This window comes from Ursus maritimus, unplaced genomic scaffold (genome assembly GCF_017311325.1).
Source record: "Ursus maritimus isolate PB19 unplaced genomic scaffold, ASM1731132v1 scaffold_5, whole genome shotgun sequence".
Lineage (NCBI taxonomy): Eukaryota > Metazoa > Chordata > Mammalia > Carnivora > Ursidae > Ursus > Ursus maritimus.
In genome coordinates this window covers 10,879,716-10,900,351 of record NW_024426663.1, presented here as the reverse complement: position 1 = coordinate 10,900,351, position 20,636 = coordinate 10,879,716, and the positions used below count along the sequence as shown (strand labels likewise).

Below are 20,636 nucleotides of genomic sequence, written 5' to 3'. Positions count from 1 at the left end.
TGATTTCTGTCCCCCTACTATTTAATGTTGACCAAGGAATACTGCCCCAAGAAATAAAGAAGATACATCAAAGGGAAATGCTTTCCATGGAGGAAAAAAGAGTTGAAAGTCCAAGAAACACATGCACCAATGATCTGGCAGAGCAGAGGCCAACGGTGGGGTCTTAAGGACAAGAAGGCAGACCCCCAAGTCAGTAGCAATAAATGCTGTGCATGCTCCAAGGCTGGTGGAACCGGTTGTATCCTTGTAGATGTATCAAGAAGCATGAAATAATAGAAAACATATATTGGTCTCTGCCCCCAGATCCAGGCACAGAGCTCCTAAAACCCTTGAAATCCCCTAAGTGATAAGAGCACTAGCAGCATCTTTTGTTCTAATATTTGGTTTTTGACCCTAGTTCTGAGACAGGGCTCCTGAAACCCTCATAATTTACTGGGTGACAGGAGTGTCTTTTGTGCTAATAACGCAAGCCTGACTGGGTTCCTGAATGTCTCCTGGATGAGGGTTGATTATTGGAAAGACGGAGCCATAATTAGAAGCTTGGAATTTTCAGCCCTGCTTCCCACTCTCTTCAAAAGGGGAAGGTCTAAAAATGGAGTTAATGATCTATCATGCCTACATGATGAAGCCTCCATAAAATCCCAAAAGTACTGGGTTCAGAGAGCTTCCATGTTTGTAAACACATTCACACCAGGAGATTGATATACCCAAACTCCATGGGGACAGAAGGTCCTGTGCTTGGGACCCTCCCAGACCTCATTACACTGTATCTCTTCATTGGATGCTTATCTGTATCCTTTATCATATTCTTGACTAAATTGGGAAAGGTAAGTGTTTCCCTGATTCTGTAAGCAGCTCTAGCAAATCAACGGATCTTGAGGAGGGTCACTGGGAGCCTCAGATGTGTAGCCAAATCAGACAGAAGTTGTGGGTTACCTGGGGACCTATAAATTGCAACTGGCATCTCACATGGGGAACTGATGCCATCTCCAGCTACACAGTGTCAGACGGAGATAAATTCTAAGACACCCCGCAAATAATGAATCATGGAACATTGCATCAAAAACTGGGAACGTACTGTATGGTGACTAATATAACAAAATAAAAATTATATAAAAAAAGAAAATCAGATTAACATTGCCCTTTAAAAAAATAAAATTCTAAGACACCCATCTGGTGTCACAGAGAATTGCTTTCTACGAGGCAAAAATCTCCATACATTTGGTGGCCAGAGTGTCAGAAGTGAAGTACTCTTTGTAAAGGTAAAGGAGACAGAGAGAAAATCAATAGTTGCATACCAGGTACCAGGGTATGTGCTTATTTCTTCAACAACAAAATCACATTTGGTATAGCAGCTGCGGTTGGAATCACCACCTAATAAAACTTATGATAATCTACTGTTATTCTTCAAGATCTCTCTGTCTTCTGTATAGGCTGAATTGAATGGGATGTGATGGGTATCACCACCCACGCATACTTCAAGTACTTGATAGTGGCACTAATCTCTGTAAACCCCCCATAAATGTAGTATTGCTTTTGATTTTCTATTTTTCTAGGTGGAGGCATTTATAGCAGCTTCCTCTTGGCCTCCCCCACCTTAATAGTTTGTTGGTGCACCGATCAGTGAGCCAATTGTGGATATTTTGCCAGCTGCAAAGTATATCTATTACAATAATGCAATCTGGACCTGGAGAAATAACTACAAGATGAATAGTATGCCCAATGTGAGAATAACATGAGCTAAAACTCCATTGGTTGCTTGACTTGCACAAGCTCCTACTCTGACTATGGGCCACAGTTACATTTTGGGTCCCCTAGAATTAGTGTCAGCTTAGAGCTAGTGTCTAGTAGTCCCCAAAGGGGACTAGGAGAAAGATTAACAGTATAAGTGCTTGATAGTTTACCAAAGGCCACCTTCAAGGAGACCCAGCCTCCCCTTCATTCAAGGGACTCTTGGTCTGCAACCTGCATCAAGTCTGGGAATTGATTAAGGGTTCATGACTCTCTGTTTTTATGATTCAGGTTAGACTTTTGCTCACTTAACCTAGAATTTTTCTGCTTATGAAGATTAAGTAAGAATTTAGCAGATCTCCTCTCTATTTCACTTCTAGGAATACCATAATCAACCAGCCAACACAAGAGGTCTGCATGAGCCAGACTATTCTGATTGTTGCTTTGACTCTGCTGTCCATTATGCTTACTACACTTACCTTGCCCCCGTTCGGCCCCCACCACCCTGGGATCTGATTATCTCCATTACATTTAAGTTTCCTAATTCAATGGCTACAGTTTTCACTGTGAGGTTTGGCTTACAGAGAAAAACAATCACAGAGCTATTCAGGGATGCCAGGAATCCCATCATAAATTTATTCCTCCTGTATTAGTAAAAGCTATGTCTTTTGGACATTCGGTATGGGTGAGTAGGGTCTTAAATGACAAATTTACTCTAATATTCAATAACTCTAAGCTTTTGAATCCCTTCCTTCACATTAAGCCAGATACCACAGATACCACATTTCCAGTTACTCATTGTGAGCCATCTATTGGCCCATGTTTCAGCCAACTAGCCAAACAAACCTCAGAGCCCTTCCTAACTCCTCAAGTTGTAATATAAAATGCAGAATCTCTGCTCACTGAGCCTGGATCAATAAATTTGGCCTGACCTAACTTTATATTCTTCCACAATTTTTTAAAAAAGATTTTATTTATTTATTTGACAGAGAGAGAGACAGCCAGAGAGAGAGAACACAAGCAGGGGGAGTGGGAGAGGAAGAAGCAGGATCCCAGCAGAGCAGGGAGCCTGATGCGGGGCTGGATCCCAGTACCCTGGGATCACGCCCTGAGACGAAGGCAGACGCTTGATGACTGAGCCACCCAGGCGCCCCAATATATTCTTCTACAATTATCCCACATCTTTAAGGTCCATTCCCATACATGTTCCCTTAATTTCTGTCTGTATAAATTAGAAAACACAAATAGTTTTTTTGGAGTGCAATGAACCTTCTAATGATGGGTCATACTTTGTGACCCATCACGCTTAACAACCTGCTAGTACTCGCACCTAGTAATAGGTCTAGAAGGAAAGAAGGGTGGTGGGAGTCTTGTTTGGCAACTGAGGGGAGGCCATTACAGTTTCTTCAGAAATTGTAATGTTAATTCTCTCAGGCTCAGATGACAGGGATGCAGAGGCTGATATCCCTGGTGATTGGGAGGCCTCTTCCACTTGCAAAGAAAACTCATCAGAATTTAGAGGCTCAACATCTATAACTTCATCAAGGTCTTCCTACACATCCCTATCACTGTTTATCAGTTCCTTTTCTTCCCTAATCAGTGCCGTCACTTTACCAGTAGACACCCTGTGAGACCGTGAGTTTAACTTGTGCTGTAATTTAGCCAGTGCTGAATGAAATCTGCATTTGATTTTCAGCATTCGGAGCCCTGAAACTATAGGAAATAAGGATCTCTTCCAGGAAACAATAAAAGTTTTGGTCATTTATATGGTACTTGAGCTGGAAATTCAAATCCCTGAGCTTGTCCTTCCCTTTCACCACCTTGTCCAGTGACATTAGAAGTAACAACCTGATATTACGTTCTGTAGTTTTCCACAAATGTTTGAAAGTAATATACACACAGTTAACCAACCTGGCTTATAAATGGTTCATTTGATGGGGATTGGGATAGGCCGGTGATGGGTATTAAGGAGGGCACGTATTGCATGGTGCACTGGGTGTTATATGCAAGTAATGAATCATGGAACATTGCATCAAGAACTGGGGATGTACTGTATGGTGACTAATATAACAAAATAAATATTATTTAAAAAAATGGTTCATTTGAGGCATCCAATGTAGACATTTTGTGTGTCTCTATTACCAGTTTATGCTAGGACTACCAGAACTATCTTACTAATAGAGACGGTCATTAAGATCTTTAAATCTAATCAGATTAAGGGCCAATTCCAGAATCCCCAAAACCAATTCATAAAACCCATCCTCAATATTCTGTTCCTCTAAAAGCACTCTCATTACCAAAATCTCCAGAGAAACAGAACCAAAAAGATACATATTAACATAGATTTATAACCATATCTATAAGAGTTTTATAAAGATTTATCAAGAGTTGGTTCATATGATTACAGATGCTGAGAAGTTCCACAATCCGTAGACTGCAAGCTAGAAACCCAGGTGTCCAGTGGTATAATTTCAGTCTGAGTACCTAAGAACCAAGAACTAAGAACACCTGTAAGTCCAAGGACACAAGACAAATTTCCAGTTTAAACAATCATTCTGAGAGCAAATTCTCCCTTCCTCCACCCTTTTGTTCTATTCAGGCCCTCAATAGATTGGATGATGCCCACCCACTTTAGGGAGGGCAAACTGCTCTATTCACTCTGCTGATTCAAATGTTAATTTCATCCAGAAACACCCTCATAGACACATCCCAAAATAACATTTAACCAAATATCTGAGCATACCACAACTCAGTCAAGTTGGCACATAATATTAAATATCACTGAATAGGAGGATCTCCCATTCATTGACAACAACCAATATTCCCAAATAAAATTTTGCTTGCCTCTCTCAACTTCAGTTTTCTTAAATATCAAAAGGGGATATTAAACTCTTGTGTTTGTTACTATGAATGAATGGCATTACATCTGCAAAAGATTTGGCCTATACCATGTATTCAATAAACCATACATACATACTTTTGGCAAATTGGAAGATTTTTAAGATACCTAGGATCACATCAGTAAGAAACTGTGATCTCTCTGTATTAAACATATTTCCCGTTAGCAAGCCTTCCCCTTAGGCTGCCATAATAGCTAGAATACCAACAGTAATCATTTCTTTGAACAGAGAACAATTCTTCTTTGAAAGATAGCCTCTTCCAAAATGTAACTGAAAAAATGTAAAGGGTGTGATTGTCGAACTATACTCGTAAGAATCAGATATCCTTTCTGGTATCAAACTTGACAAAAAAATGAGAAGAATATAGAAAACCATGAGGCACAAGCAAAGCATGCAGAAACCTAGAACTGTCAGATTCTTCCCTGATGCATAAGGATAAGCTCTGGCCCAGACACGATATTCGAGGACTTTAAGTAATGCATGATAGGGCATCGAAAACACAAGGAGAGCTATTTCAGTTATTAAAGATTAATACTTTATACCTAAAAAATTGTGGAATGGACACTGACGTTTTCCAGTAGGCCATGCTCCATAAATTTATTTACCATAAGCAACCTATACATACTCCACAAAAAGAATTCCAAGGATAAAGTAATATTTCCACTAATTAATACTATCTGGAGGTCTGATTAATAGGCTTACAGGATTTAACCTCATGATTGCTCCCTGAACATCTCTAAGACAGACATGGGTTACATACCAACTCCTATGCTTTTCTTAAAGTTAGATAAAACCGATACATAATTTTATTAATGTATATTAAAATTACATTTATAGCTTTTTCCTATTCTAACACCAATTAGCATTTGTCATTGTTTTTGTTGGTGGTGGTAGTATGTGTGTAGGGTACATGTGTGAAAGAGTTTCATTAGATTAAAATAAACAGTAGAGAAGTATATGGTATATATCTAGGGAATCCGATTATCTCCTTATGCTAGGCAAAAATAATCCACTTATATCATGGCCAGTGCCCCAGTGGAAAAGAATACTGTCTCCATACTGCTTTACATATCTATAGGAATAAGGAGGAGGAGGGAAATCTATGTGAATTGTGACAATGGAAATTTTCCTGTCAAGAAAGTAGCCTAATTAGAATGTGTCAACCTCTAGAACGCAGCTGCTAGCATCAGCCTATTCTCTTGAACTAAACAGATCTGCTAAGCAGGGTCTCCAAAGTCTCAAAATAAGTAAGAAAATGAATCATCAAGGCCATTCAGACCTTTCCTCAGCCACTTCTCAGGACTTAAAGATAGTTAAATATTATTTCCATCAGTTTTGTTGACATTAAGTTGAAGGGATTTCTACAATCAATAAGCAGTTGATAAATTCAGAATCCCCCAAATTAGAATCCATTCCNNGCTAATTTATTGTATTATTATTATTATTCAAACAAAGGTGTAGTTAGGTTTTTGTTTCCTCTTAAATGACTTCTAATTCTTTTCAATACATGAGAATTTGGCTTAAGAAACAAGCTTTAGTCCGATATAAGAAGTGTTGGAAATTCTCTACACAACGTTAAGCCAATGCAGGCTTCCTGGACAGGGTTCTGTTGTTAAGATGTATACTATTTAAAAGGCAACAGCATTTCAGTTACTAGTGATGAAATGTCCTTTTTAAAGAAAATAAATCTTAAAGTTTAACATTTAACCTAAAAAGATCAATTCTTTCTGGCTCTACCACTGAAAAGAGTCATCACTGTAATGGGTAAGTCATATTAACCTAAGTCATGGATTAAATCTCAAAATGTAAATTCAGTTAAAAATACCAGAACATGAAAATATACTTGTATCCATTTTTATATAAATTAAGACTCAGTCCTAAGGATGGTTTTAATTTATTCTGCCATTTCACAATTATAGTAACAACAAGAATTAAGAAGAGCACAATAGAGATAGGTGGGAAGAAGTCTGGGGATAAAAACTTGTATCACAGGGGCATGGAGTAACAAATACTATATATGATAAGTAATAATTTCAATGAATAAATCAAAGAAAAAAATGTACTAACTTTACTAAAAGATGGTATTATTATGTCCAAAACTATCATTTTTAACTTTAAATATTTTGAATGTTTGAGAAGAGGGGAGAATATTAATTATATGATTAATTTATGATTTTATCATGAGAAAATAAAGGGATTGTATAAAATTTATCTATATGTTGATTTTCACAGATCTGCATTCAAGAACACTGCAATATAGAATCAATAATAATAAGGCGGTGACATATTACTGCCATATCCTTTTGTCAGTGGAACTTCAAACATCTGAATCACAATTACCAGATAATTTACGAGTTTCCAGAACCAAACAGCTTTAGATTCTGAAATTAAGTTTCATTACATCAAAGTTTAATAGACAATGAGGGTACTTCTCTATTATTCCTGTATTATTTTTCTATTATTCTAGAAATTATAAAGAAAAAAGGGATCAAAATGACGCAATGGAAAGATCTTGGAAAAAATCTTGATTTAAAAAATCTTCATTATGTGTTTAGCTTCATGGTTTGGAGCAGAGTTTCTGAAATGTAAGTTAATGTACATACACAGACTTCTTGAGACAACTGTCTTGTGAACGTTCCCTGTTATTTTAGAGTCTTAGAATATAAATTACGCACATTTAAAAATATAAGTATAGATCTCTCATGTCCATACCTCATACAAGTTTTAAAAAAACAACAAAATTACCAACTGAATATCATAATTTAAAAATCAATAAAATTTAAATCAGTAACATTAATTTAACGTATTGGTTAATACAATTCACCAAAATGTATATGCTTATCCTATCATGGACCATTTGAAAAATTAATTATTTCATCTTTTTTTCTCATTAAACTGCTAAAAATCTTGGCCTTGTCCTATCATGAATTCGTTATGTGTATATTGAATCTTCTTTTTTCATTTTGCATCATCCCAAACAATTAAAGGTGCATATCACAGTGCCAATGTGATTGTAATGCAAATAATAGACACCAGAACTAACATTGCATGGCAAAATGCATGTATAGTTATTTTCTACATGATCATAAAATTCATTAAATATTGTGAATAAGACAAAAATGACAAAATTTAAGAATTACCCATGAATTAAGTAATCACAGAAATATGTTTTAGTCATCACCTCAGAGAATGAGTCACTTAACTTTTCTGAACATCAGATTCCTTGTGTATTAAGTGTATGAAAGGAAGTGTGGACTTCATGATTGAGAAGGCTTTTTTTTTTTTTTAAAGATTTTATTTATTTTATTTATTTGACAGAGATAGAGACAGCCAGCGAGAGAGGGAACACAAGCAGGGGGAGTGGGAGAGGAAGAAGCAGGTTCATAGCGGAAGAGCCTGATGTGGGGCTCGATCCCATAACGCCGGGATCACGGCCTGAGCCGAAGGCAGACGCTTAACCGCTGTGCCACCCAGGCGCCCCATGATTGAGAAGGCTTTTATTTTTTTTTCTCTTTGTCATCCATAATTCAATAAGACACATTTAATACATCCACTGAGTACCTAACATCAGTAAATGTGTAGGGTCTGAGATTTTACTCTACTTGAATGTTGGTAAGTTAGCTTGCCATAGTTTTGCAGATGCTGACATGACTTAGGATTCCTAGGATGGAACCAAAAAACTGAACTACACACAGGCACAGAGAAATCCATGAACTACAAATTTACATAATTTTTTTCAACCCAAATCTCATGGGGAAGACATGAAGTGGTCCAGATAGATCCTGAGCATACAGTGCGTTTGAATCAGAGCTGGGAACCCTGTGTTCAGGGGAGTTAAATCTTTTATAATGGACTGCAAGCAAATCTGTCCTTTACCTGGGAGGCAGACATTATCTTTATTATCCTGGACAGTACAAAAAATATGCCCTTGCTCTGGAAGAAGACACTATCTTTATTTTCCAAAGCTGTTTGCTATAAAAATATGTTTGAGGAGGCAGTCTGGAACAAAAGGCTATGAGATGCACCAGACATTGCACTAGACAGTTGGGAGAATGGATATGAATAATTCAGTCTTTAGTTTTAAGGAACTGACTAGTGATGGAGACCAACACCTAAATAATTTTACAATAAAATAAGTGTTAAACAGAGCACTATGAATTAAGAGATTTATCTTGACATGGAAAGTAAGGGAAGGCTTGAGACAGGGAATACTTTGGGCTGAGGGTTAGGAATAAAGTAGAAGTAACTAATAAGGAACGAGGGGACCAAGATGACACATGGAAAGAATTTGGTTTTATATATTCTGGACTTTATCATTAGCTCTAGGGCTCAGAGCAGCCTGAAAGTTAAGTTAACATGCACAGGCATCTTAAGAACACTTTTTAAAAAAAATTAACTTGCCCTGCTAGCTTATTGTATTTTAATGTAATTCACAAAGGAAAAGACTGCATACAAAAGCTTAGATACTGCAAAATCTCATTCCTAATTCACCACCAATCACTGTTGCATTAGACTGTGCAGTAGACAATATTATAGACTAAATATTTGTGTCTCCCCCAAATATATATGTTGAAGACCTAACCCCTGATGATGATGATGGTATTTGGAGATGGGATTAGGTTTAGACTAGGTCATGAGAATGGGAATGCCATGAAAGGATTAGAGCCCATATAAGAAAGGGAGAGCAGAGATACCTCACTCTCCACAAGGAAGCACCGAGGAAAGGCTGTCTGAGCACATAGCAAGAAGGTAACTCTCTACAAGCTAGGAAAAGGGTCCTTACCAAGAACTGAATTTGTTAGTACCTTGTTCTCACAGAACTGTGAGAAGCAAATGTCTGTTGTTTAAGCCACAGACCAGTCTATGGTATTTTGTTACAGCAACCTGAGCTGAATAATACAGTCAATAAACTGAAATAATAATGGTGCTGAAACATGTGGATTCTAAATAACATTCTAAAAATTTGAAATGGCTTATCTAATGCAATGGTTTTAATATATGGCTCATTATTTATCCATAAAATATATTTAATACTATTCCTTATTTAATTATTTTATCTTGGCCATTTTAATTCAATTTGATTTTGAAAAATAAATTATACAGTTCACCTCAGATTGCAATGTACTGTAACTGCTTTTAAATTTCTAGTGAATTCTACCACAAAGGTAAGGCACTTAATCTGTAAAATATCTTTTGATGTTTTGACATTGAAAACACTAGATAACTGTAGGGTACTATTCTTGATATTAATATTTATGCTATGATACTAAGTGGGAAAAAGTATTATTTAAAAAATCATTGTAAACCTGCTATCATTGAGATTAAGAATGATAGTTCAAAATAACAATTTATGGCTCATTTCTATCTGCAAATACAAAATTTGAAAGTCAAATCTAATTAGAAAATGGCATCATCACTCTCACAAATGATCCATAACCTGAGTTGTGACTCTTTCTTCCCCTCTTTGCAGTTCTGTTCTCTTACAGCTTTATTTCCCATATGACATTTTGATTCTACCTATGGAAGTTTTCTGTGAAAAGAAGTGTCAATCCTAATCAGGTCTAAATTCCCCTCGGTAACATATTTTGTGTTAAATCTGAGGTGGACAGAGGAGGAGGAATCTCATTTTAACAGAAAAGACACCTGGCAATCAGTTACCTAAATATAGCTATCATGTGGTTTTAAGCCACAGAAAGTCTTTCTGTGTATTTTAGAAATTTAAAAAAAATTAGTAAGAAAAAAGGCTTCAAATAATTATTTCAGTAATAACATTTAAGTCACTTTAAATGACACACTTACCATTGGAGGTTTTCCTTCTTTCCTTTCTCCTTCTTTGTTTCTTTCTTTCTTTTCTTTCTTTCTTTCGTAAATTTTCAGTGCTAATAATTTTCCGTAGACAACATTTATTTCATCTATTTTGTAAAAGGCTTATGCAAATACAGAGATTGCATATGTTCCCCCTTTTACTTTAGGGAGAAGCTTCTGTGCTTTTAAAGCTCTGTAATCGTTCTATCATCCTCTTTTCAACTAAACCCATTAAATTTAAATAAATCAGTTTAAGGGTAGAAAAGAGTTTTGACAACATAAGATGCATTATGACACTTTATAGTTAATTTGGGTTTTAATTTAGCTTCATTATATAGACAATGACACTCTAGGCCTGATATTCAATTCAGGAGCAGCCAGTAAGGCAATTATTAGATCTTAATCCTACAGCAATCAGCAAATGTATAAACTCTGTGACAACATAAGTAATCTATTATAGTATTAAACTTATGACTCATGATACACTTTAGCAATTATCAATGTGTTTTTTCCTTACCTCAAGAGGCAGAGATCATGTTTTTCATATATTTAACACAAAAGAAAGCAAAGAATATTTACATATAATTATGGGAAAGGCTGTCATCCATAAGAAAACTATGAGGCCCTTTTTTGTAACTTTCATTTTGAAATAACAAGAAGTTATAAAGAGAATACATAGAGGTCCCATGCATCCTATTCCATTTTTCCCCAAGTTCAGATCTTCCACAATTATAACAGAATATCAAAACCAGAAAATTGGTATTCGTACAATGTATGTTTAAAAGCTTTATGTCATTTATCATATGTATAGACTCATGTAACCCTTAATACAATCAAGATACAGCTCTACTTTATCACCACAAAGATCTTCCACATTCTACCCTTTTACAGGCACATTAACCCCTCTCCCCCCCTCACCATCTATAATGGATTGAATAGTAAACCTCAAAAATTAATTTCCTCCCAGAACCTAAAGAATGTGTCCATATTTGATATAGGTTTTTGCAGAAAGAATAAATTAAGGATTTTCAGATGAAAAATGCTGTATTTAGGTGGAACCTAAATCCAATGACTTCTGCCCTTACGAGAAGAGGAGAGGATATACAAAAACATGGGGAAGAAAGTCACATGAGGACAGACTGAGACTGGAGTTATACAACAAGCCAAGGAATGCCAAGGACTGTCAGCAGCCACAGAAGCTAGGAGAGGTATGGAAAAATTTCTTTCTTAGTGACCCCAGAGGGAATGGTGGTGACACCTGAATTTCAGACTGCTAGCCTCCGAACTGTGTGGATAAATTTCTGCTGTTTTAAGCTACCTAGTCTGAGGCATAGATATCCCCTGTTTTTTGAAAGTTCAATTTATGCCACTTTGTCTTTAATTAATTAATTAATTATTTCATTTCCAGTATAGTTAACAGTGTTTATTAGTCTCATGTGTACGGTATAATGATTCAACAATTCTATAGGATACTCAGTGCTCATCATGATAAGTATACTCTTAATCCCCTTCAACTATTTCACCCATCCCCTCACCCACCTCCTCTCTATGCCACTATACTTTTCTAAAGGATCTACACTAGTACCTATTTTTGCTAACTGCAAGAAATTCAAAGAGTGTTTTCTTTAAAAAAAAAAAAATGAAAATACTACTCAGCATTTGTTTTGGAGTAAACACTTATAGAGGCAGCACACACCTGAGCAGCATGAGTGTCCCCAACCTCCTTCCCTGGTCACTACACTCAGCATCAAGCTATCACAGCTATGAACTGTGTCTGTGAGGCTCTGCGCTTTATCTCAATTGATTTTGTGCATCCATTAGTAAGATGTGTCCTAAGGTATCAGAAAAGCCTAAGAGAGTTTTTTTTTTTTTTTAAGATTTTATTTATTTATTCGACAGAGATAGAGACAGCCAGCGAGAGAGGGAACCAAGCAGGGGGAGTGGGAAAGGAAGAAGCAGTCTCATAGCAGAAGAGCCTGATGTGGGGCTCGATCCCATAACGCCAGGATCATGCCCTGAGACGAAGGCAGAAGCTTAACCGCTGTGCCACCCAGGCGCCCCGTAAGAGAGGTTTTTTGAGGGAATCTGGAAATTCTCAAAAAGTTTCCCATGTATATCAATGGTAATTGTTTCTTCACTTTCTGCCATTTGGGCTTATGAAAGTTTTCATATGAACACTCTACTTTTGGATAGCAGGGAAACCTACACTTTGTTACAGGAGGCCTACGAAACTAAATAGACCATTCTTAAATCCTGACTACTAACAATATGTTCTCCATCTTTATAATTTTATCATTTAGAGAATGTTATATAAATGGAATCAAACAGTATGTGACCTTTTGAAATGGCTTCTTCACTCAAAATAACACCTTTGAGATCTATCCAAATTGCTGCATGTATCAATAGTTCATCCCTTTTATCACGGAGTAGTATTCCACAGGGTAGCTGTGGCAGAGACTGTTTAATCATTCCTCTCTCCAGGAACATTTTGAATGTTTCCAGGGTTTGGCTATTATAAATAGAGCTGCTATGAACATTCATAGACAGATTTTAATGTCCTTTAATTTCTCAAAAATAAATGTCCAGGAGTCTGGTTGTTGGGTCATATGATAAGTGTCTGTTTACCTATTTTTAAAAGAAACTGACAGATTATTTTTCAAAGTGACTATACCATTTTATGTATGTTTCATTTTGTTGATGTAATAGATGCAATTCCCTAATGGCTGGTGAGGATGAACATCCTTCTGTGCACTTATTTTTCATCTGTATATCACCTTCAGTAACATGTCTCTTTATGTTCTTTGTCCATTAGCTAACTGAATTGACTTGTTTTTTTTTCTTTTTTCTTTTTCTTTCATGTTTTATTTGCTTGTTCCTTAAGAGTCAAAGGACAAAGGTAGAGGGAAAAGTGTGGATCAGGTCCCGAGGACCCAAACAGGGGTGATTTCTCTAGTTTGTTTGTTTGTTTGTTTGTTTGTTTTTGGCCTCATATATATTAGACTGAATGGATGAGTACTGGTCAAAAGCACCCACCTAGAAATGTCAATGGGTACAACAACAACAACAACAACAAAAACAAAAAAAAAAAAAAAAAAGAAAAAAAAAAAAAAAAAAAAAAAAAAAAAAAAAAAAAAAAGAAGAAAAGAAAAGAAAGAAAGAAAAGAAAAGAAAAGAAAAGAAAAGAAAAGCTTTTCTCTCTAGTAAAATGACCAGTAAAAGTGCAAGCTAGCAAGACAGAAAACTTTCAATGATAACCACTCTACTTCAGGCAAGCACCAAGGAAAAAACCAGGCGTGGGGAGAGGGCCCCACCACCAGCCCTCTCCCCAGGTTCCAGGGGAAAGCCTAGATGTCCATATTAATCAGAATGTGATGGCTCACCAAATTTCCATAAAGATGTTGTCAGAATATGCAACTAAGACCTTTATTCAAAATGAGTGTCAGTGAGCCACTAATGTGATGTCAGTAGAGATCACATAGGAGGCCTATACTTTTTTCCCCATGTGTCAGTGATGTGTCCCTCCTCTCTCCAAAGGGATAGTTTCAGAGGAGGCCTCAGAGAAAATCAGAATTTCCACCACTGCTAGCAGTAATATGGTGACCTCCTCCTATCACATAGGACACTAGCAACAGAGGTCTAATAGGGAGCATGAACTGGTAAAGCAGCACAGCAGCCTATCCAGCCACCTGCCCAGCAGTGAGGAGTCATTCTTCTCTGTTGAACCCTGGATGTCAAAGTTTTAAAAACTCAAAGAATGGGCTCAGCAGCAGAATGGAGAAGACAAAAGAAACGGTGACCATGAGATGATAGCAAAAAAAAAAAAAAAGAAAGAAAGAAAGAAAGAAAGAAAGAAAGAAAGAAAGAAAGAAAATTACCCAATCTGAATAAGAGAGAAAATAGACTGAAGGAAAACAAAACAAAACAAAAACCAAGAAGACGAATAGAGATTCAGAGACATGTGGAAATATAACAAAAGATCTAACATTCATGTTATTGGAGTCTCAGAGGGTAGAAGAAAGATATTGGACCTGAAAAAGTATTTGAAGAAATAATGGCTAAATATTTCCCATATTTGGCAAATGACATAAGCTCAGATTCAACAGTTGAGAGAACCCTGAACAGGATAATACAAAATAAATAGAAGCCGTCACACATCAGTCACACTTCTAAAAAAGTAAAGATCAGGAAAAATTTTTGAAAGCAGTCAGAAAAATAAAAAGAGGAAAAGAAAAAAAAAAAAAAAAAAGCCTTGCTTCCTAGAGGGGAAAAACAATTTGAATAAAGGATTTGAATAACAGAGGGTTTCTCATGAGAATTCACTGAAGCCAGAAAGAAGTGGCATATTTTTCAAGTGCTGAGGAAAAAACGAAATAAAAAACCAAAAAACCTGTCAAATAAGAATTCTGTATCAAGTGACAATATACTTCAGAAATAAAGTGCTGAGGGGGAAAAAAAGTGCTGAAAAAAGAAACTGTCAAAGAGGAATTCTCTATCAAGTGAAAATACACTTCAGAAGTAAAGGGGGAAAAGAGAATGGAGGATCCTCATTAAAAAATAGAGCTATGATACGATGCAGTAGTCCTACTCTGGGTATATAGTCAAAGGAAATGAAAATAGGATCTGAAAGAGATACTAGAATTTCCATGTTCATTGCAGCATTATTCACAATAGCCAAGATATGGAAACAATCTAAGAATTCATCAACAGATGGATGAAGAAAATGTGGTGTGTGTGCATGTGTGTGTGTGTGTGTGTGTGTGTACATACATACAATGGAACATTATTCAGCCATGAGAAAGAAGGAAATCCTGTCGTTTGCAACAACATGGATGGACCTTGAGGCATTATGCCAATTAAATGAAATAAGTCAGACAAAGACAAATACTGTATATCATTTATATATGGAATCTAAAAAGCCAAACTCATGGAAACAGAGACTAGAATGGTAGTTATCGGGGGCTGGGGATTGGACAAAATAAGGTTGGTCAACGGCTTCACACAAACAAACAAACAAGGGTAAATTAAGACATTCTCAGGTGAAGGAAACCTAAGAGAAATGTTCTCCAGTAGATCCAACCTAAAACAATGCCTAAAAGAAATTTAGTGAACAGAAAGGAAAAAAGTAGGAAACTTGGAGCAATAAAAAACAAGAAAGAGTAAGGAAAAGAGCAAAATATGGGAAACTACAAAAGATATTTCTCTTCCTTTTGAGTTTTCTGTAAAGATCACAATAGTATCTAATGTATATTTCACAGAAAATATTTAAGACAATTAAATTATAGGTGGAGGAAGACAACAGGACAAAAGGAAGGTAAGGTTCTATCTTAACTGAACTTTTAAAATGTTGACTCCATTAACACGTGAGAAGTTTTGACTGTAAAGTATAATACCAAGAAAAACCATGGGTGGAAAAACGTATGTGAAGAAAGGGAGAGATAGAGACACACATAAATCCCTACATGAAAATGAAAAAAACAAAATGAAATTCTTAACAAATGTTCCACTAATCAGCATGTATGTAGTAAAATATAAACAAACAAACAAAAATACCCTACCCCAAAAGAGAAAGAACAAAGAGAAAATAAAGTGGCAGGTTTAAGCCCTAACCCATCAAAAATTACATTTGAATAAAGAATGTAAAAGAGAATGGCAACATTGAATTTTTAAAAAGATCCAACAATATGATGTCTACAAGAAGTTCTCTTCAAATATGATGATAGGGATTGGCTGAAAATATAGGGTAGAAAAAAACATTAATCAAATGAAGCAGGAATGNNNNGGCATACTTTTACCAAAAAAGTAGATTCCCAGACAAAGAAATTTACTGGGCCAGAGAGGGATATTACATAAAGGTAAAAGGACTAGTCCATAGGTAGCAATTCTAAATGTGTATGCGCCAAATGACAGTACTGAAAAATGTATGAAGCAAAACATGACAGAAATGAAAGGAGAAATAAGCAATTCGACAGTATATTTAGAGACTTAAAAACCCGTATCTCCACAATTGATAGAACATTCAGATAGAAAATCAGTAAGGATACAGAATAAGCCAACAATACCAGCAACACACAGGATCTAATCACGTTTACACTCATATCAACAGCCTATTCTTTGCAATAAACAAAAACCAAGGAATGCTGGGCCATAAAACAAACCTCAACAAATGTTAAAGAATTAAAATCATATAGAGTGTGTTCTCTGATCACAATGGAATCAAACTAGAAATCAGTAACACAAAGATAACAGGAAAATTGCCAACTGCTTGGAAATTAAACAATACACCCCTAAATAAACCAGGGATCAAAGATGAAGTCTAAAGAATTTTTTTTTCAAAAATATACAGAACTGAGTAAAAAAGAAAACAAACATATCAGTAACTGTTGGAGGCAGCTAAAGTAATTCCCAGAGAAAAACGTAGAGCATTAAATGTTTATAGTAGAAAAGAGGAAAATCTCAAAAAATTCAAACCACTTAATGAACAAGAAAAAGAATAACAAAAATAAAAAGCAATCAGAAGGAAGGAAATAACAACAATAAAGGCAAAGAGCAATGGAATTGAAAAGTAAAAGGCAATAAAGAAAATCAATAAAACAGATCGAGCCCCACATCAGGCTCCTCCGCTGGGAGCCTGCTTCTTCCTCTCCCACTCCCCCTGCTTGTGTTCCCTCTCTCGCTGGCTGTCTCTATCTCTGTCAAATAAATAAATTAAAAAAAAAAAAAAAAGAAAATCAATAAAACAAAGGATACCACGATAGATCCTACACAAACGCAACCAGAGCAGGATAAGGTAATACTACAAGCAACTACTCACACTTGACAACTTAGACGTTATGGACCAATTCCTGGAAAAGTACAAACTGCCACAACGCACCAAATATGAAACACATCATTTGAATAGCACCATGACTATTCAGGAAATTGAAAATTTAATTTAAAGGCTCTCAAAAAAGCAATCTCCAGGCCCAGATGGTTTCACTCACAAATTCCACCAAATACTTAAAAATTAAGATCAATTCTGCACAATCCCTTCCAAAAATTGGAACATTTTCCTACTGATTCTATGAAGTCCATATCATTTATCAAAACCAGAGAGAGAGAATGCATAAAGAGAAAAGTACAGACCATATCTCTCATGACTCTGAATGTAAAAAGTCTTAAATATTAGTAAATATAATTCAGCAATAAATAAAAAATATGAATTATGAACAAGTGGTGTTATTTCAGGAATACAAAGCTAGCTCAAAACTGGAATGTTAATTAATGTAATCCATTGTATCAACAGGCTAAATTGGAAGACATAATATCGATTGAGGCAGAGAAAACATTTACAAAAAATCAACAACTATTCACGATTTAAAAAAACACAGAAAAATAGGGATAGAGAGAGAGGTCCACAAGTTGATAAAGAACATCTACAAAAAGCATAAAACAAATAATCACACTTACTTGTGAAAGAAATTTTTCCACCAACGGTCAGGAACAAGGCAAGGGTGCCCACAATCATCACTGCTCTTCAAGACGTTCTTCACGTTCTAATCAGTAAATAAGGCAAGAAAAGGAAATCAAATGCATACAAATTAGAGAAGTTGCAATTCACCCTTTTTTTGCAGATGATACATCATCCGTGTAGAAAATTCCAAATAAAATCTATAAACAAACTTGCAGAATAAATGAATTAATTCAAAAAGTCACAGTATACAAGGTTAACATACAAAAAGCTACTGAACTTCTGTATCTTAGAAACAAATACTTGGAAACTGAAATAAAAAATAATACCATTGTCGCTAAGTGCAAGGGGGTGAAAAAGGAGTATACTGAGGCATTATCAGCATAAAAGTTGATCGACCTCCCACCAAATGTTCAAGAAGACTGCTTTTCAGTAGAACAAAATAAAGAACCTAGAAATAGTCCCACATGAGTATAGTCAGTTAATTTTTTATAAAGATACACAAGCCATTTACGGGAAAAAAAAGTCCTTTCAACAAATGATGGTAGAGCAATGAGAGATCCATAGACAAAATAAATAAATAAATGTACCTCATAATAATCATAGATTCAAATATGTAACATTGAAATGTAAAGTACTAGAATATTTCCTGGATCTGGTGCTTGATGAAGAGTTCCTAGACAGCACACCAAAGAAATGATCCATAAAAGAAAAAAAAAAAAATCAGTAACTGGACTTCATCAAACTTCAAAACTTTTTTTTTTTCTTTAGGAAAAAACAAGAGATGAAAAGGTAAGGCAGACTTGGCGAAAATACTGGCAAACCTTGTATCTAACCAAGGACTCATATCTCAAAATATATACATAAATTTAGCCCCTTGTATTTTTATCTTTTTATAGTGTATTATAATCTTTGTTGAAGCTAATCAGCTAATTAGATCATGGTTGATGCAAATGTACTATTTTTATGAGTGCACTGGGAGATGAACTTCAGGAAGGAGTTAAGTCCAGAAAATGGATATTTTTAATCTTCTGTGGCTAGCAAGTAGGTAAAAAAGCAAACAAACAAACATGTATTTAACTACAATGTTAAAGCATATCTTCCACTCAGTAGTTTGGGGGCTGTTGTGACTCAATATTCCTGGCAAGTCATTATGTATAAAGGATTTGAACACATTTATAGTTCATTCTCTGACAAAGCCTAGACTAATAGAATCTTTGTTCTTCATTTCTCCCATATAACTCTCAAGTCTTTGAGATAATGATTTGCTACACGTTTTATTTTATTTGGCTAAGTGTCTAGCTGGCTTTTAGTGCGCGAAATTTTAGAATAGGCAGAAACAATCTATGAAACCAGATCTTTAGCGCAGCAAGGCCAGAGTATGGGAAGCATTGATTGTAAAGGGCAGTGAAGGAAATTTGGGGATGTATATACTTGTTAACATTTATTGAGTATTTTAAGCTGATGCTCTACCAAGTTTTGGGCTTTTATAGTAATTTTGAAGGCTCCTCCACTTACTTACCCTCAACACTGGGAAATATTCCCCAGCAGTTCTTTTGATCTTGGGTAATCATCATCAGTAGAAAATCACTTATATTTCTTCCCTCCTCTGTTGGGCATTTGATAAAATCCCATCCAGATGCTTATAGTTGAGGTCTCACTATTTATTCCAACATCTTCTAACAGAGCAAACAGAACTACTCTTGTTTTGCGATCAGAGCCTGTGGCTCTAGACCCAGCCTCTGGCCTTTCATTTCTTCATTATAAATGAGACACGATCCCACTGCCTCTTACACACCAAAGAGGACAAGCTCTAGGAAGACTCACCGGGACCCTCCTCTCAACTGACTTGAAGTTAGGAGATGGATTCTCCCACCCCTCTTACACGTTTACAATAGTCTTTAAAGAAATTATTTTTCTCATATAGAGCTTCTCCCTTGTCTACATTTGGGTTTTAAAACCAGTTCCTGGTTATCTCTTCTGCAAGTTTTATTATTTATGTGGTCTAGCACCTCATGTTGGTATTTTCTTGTATTTTTAGTCAAAATTATCATGAAACTTCCCATTTTAATATCGTATTTAAGAGAAATAAAATAAGTGATAATTCAAATATGAAGATATGCAAAAAAATGTTTTCACCCCATCATATACATACTCCCCACATATACCCACTCTTCACAGTTTCTTAAGTTATATATGTACAGGTACCCACATATGAGTACTATATAAAGAATAATAAGTGTTATGTGCCACAGATGATTTTGCAACATGCTTTCTTCACTCAAGGATATATTTATCGATTTTTCAATATCAGTACCAGAGGTTTATTGCAAATTTTCAGATCTGTATGGTATTTCCTGGTATGAATATAGCCAGTCCCCTATTGTAGGGTATTTAATATTTTTCCGTCTTTTGATATTACAAACACTACAGCAATAAAGAACTTCTTATGTATTTTCAAGGACATATATAGGTTTATGTTATATGATAAAAAAGAAAAATTAAAATTGCTAAATCAGAGAATATTGTGATGGTATCTTTTGATATATATATTGACAAATTGCTCTCAAATTTGTCAGGCTAATTTGCATTTACACCAATGTCCCCTGTTTTTCTACACCCCTGTAATTCTGTCTGATCAAACATTGGACTAAAACAATGTAAGAGAAGAAAAGCAATACCTCCTCTTCATTTTAAAACAAATCATGTCCTTTCTATCATTTCTATTTGGCTGTTAGTTTTTTTTTTTTTTT

The 20,636-nt window shown here is 35.6% G+C and overlaps 1 long non-coding RNA gene across 1 annotated transcript in view; it reads right to left on the bottom strand.

The window, feature by feature from the left end:
* Positions 1–17,144: 17,144 nt before the first annotated feature.
* Positions 17,145–20,636, bottom strand: part of LOC103672221 — a 162,340-nt gene continuing 158,848 nt past the window's right edge. Inside the window, exon 5 of the long non-coding RNA XR_571131.2 lies at positions 17,145–17,968. This is a non-coding gene — a long non-coding RNA (uncharacterized LOC103672221). The remainder of the gene's footprint in view (positions 17,969–20,636) is intronic.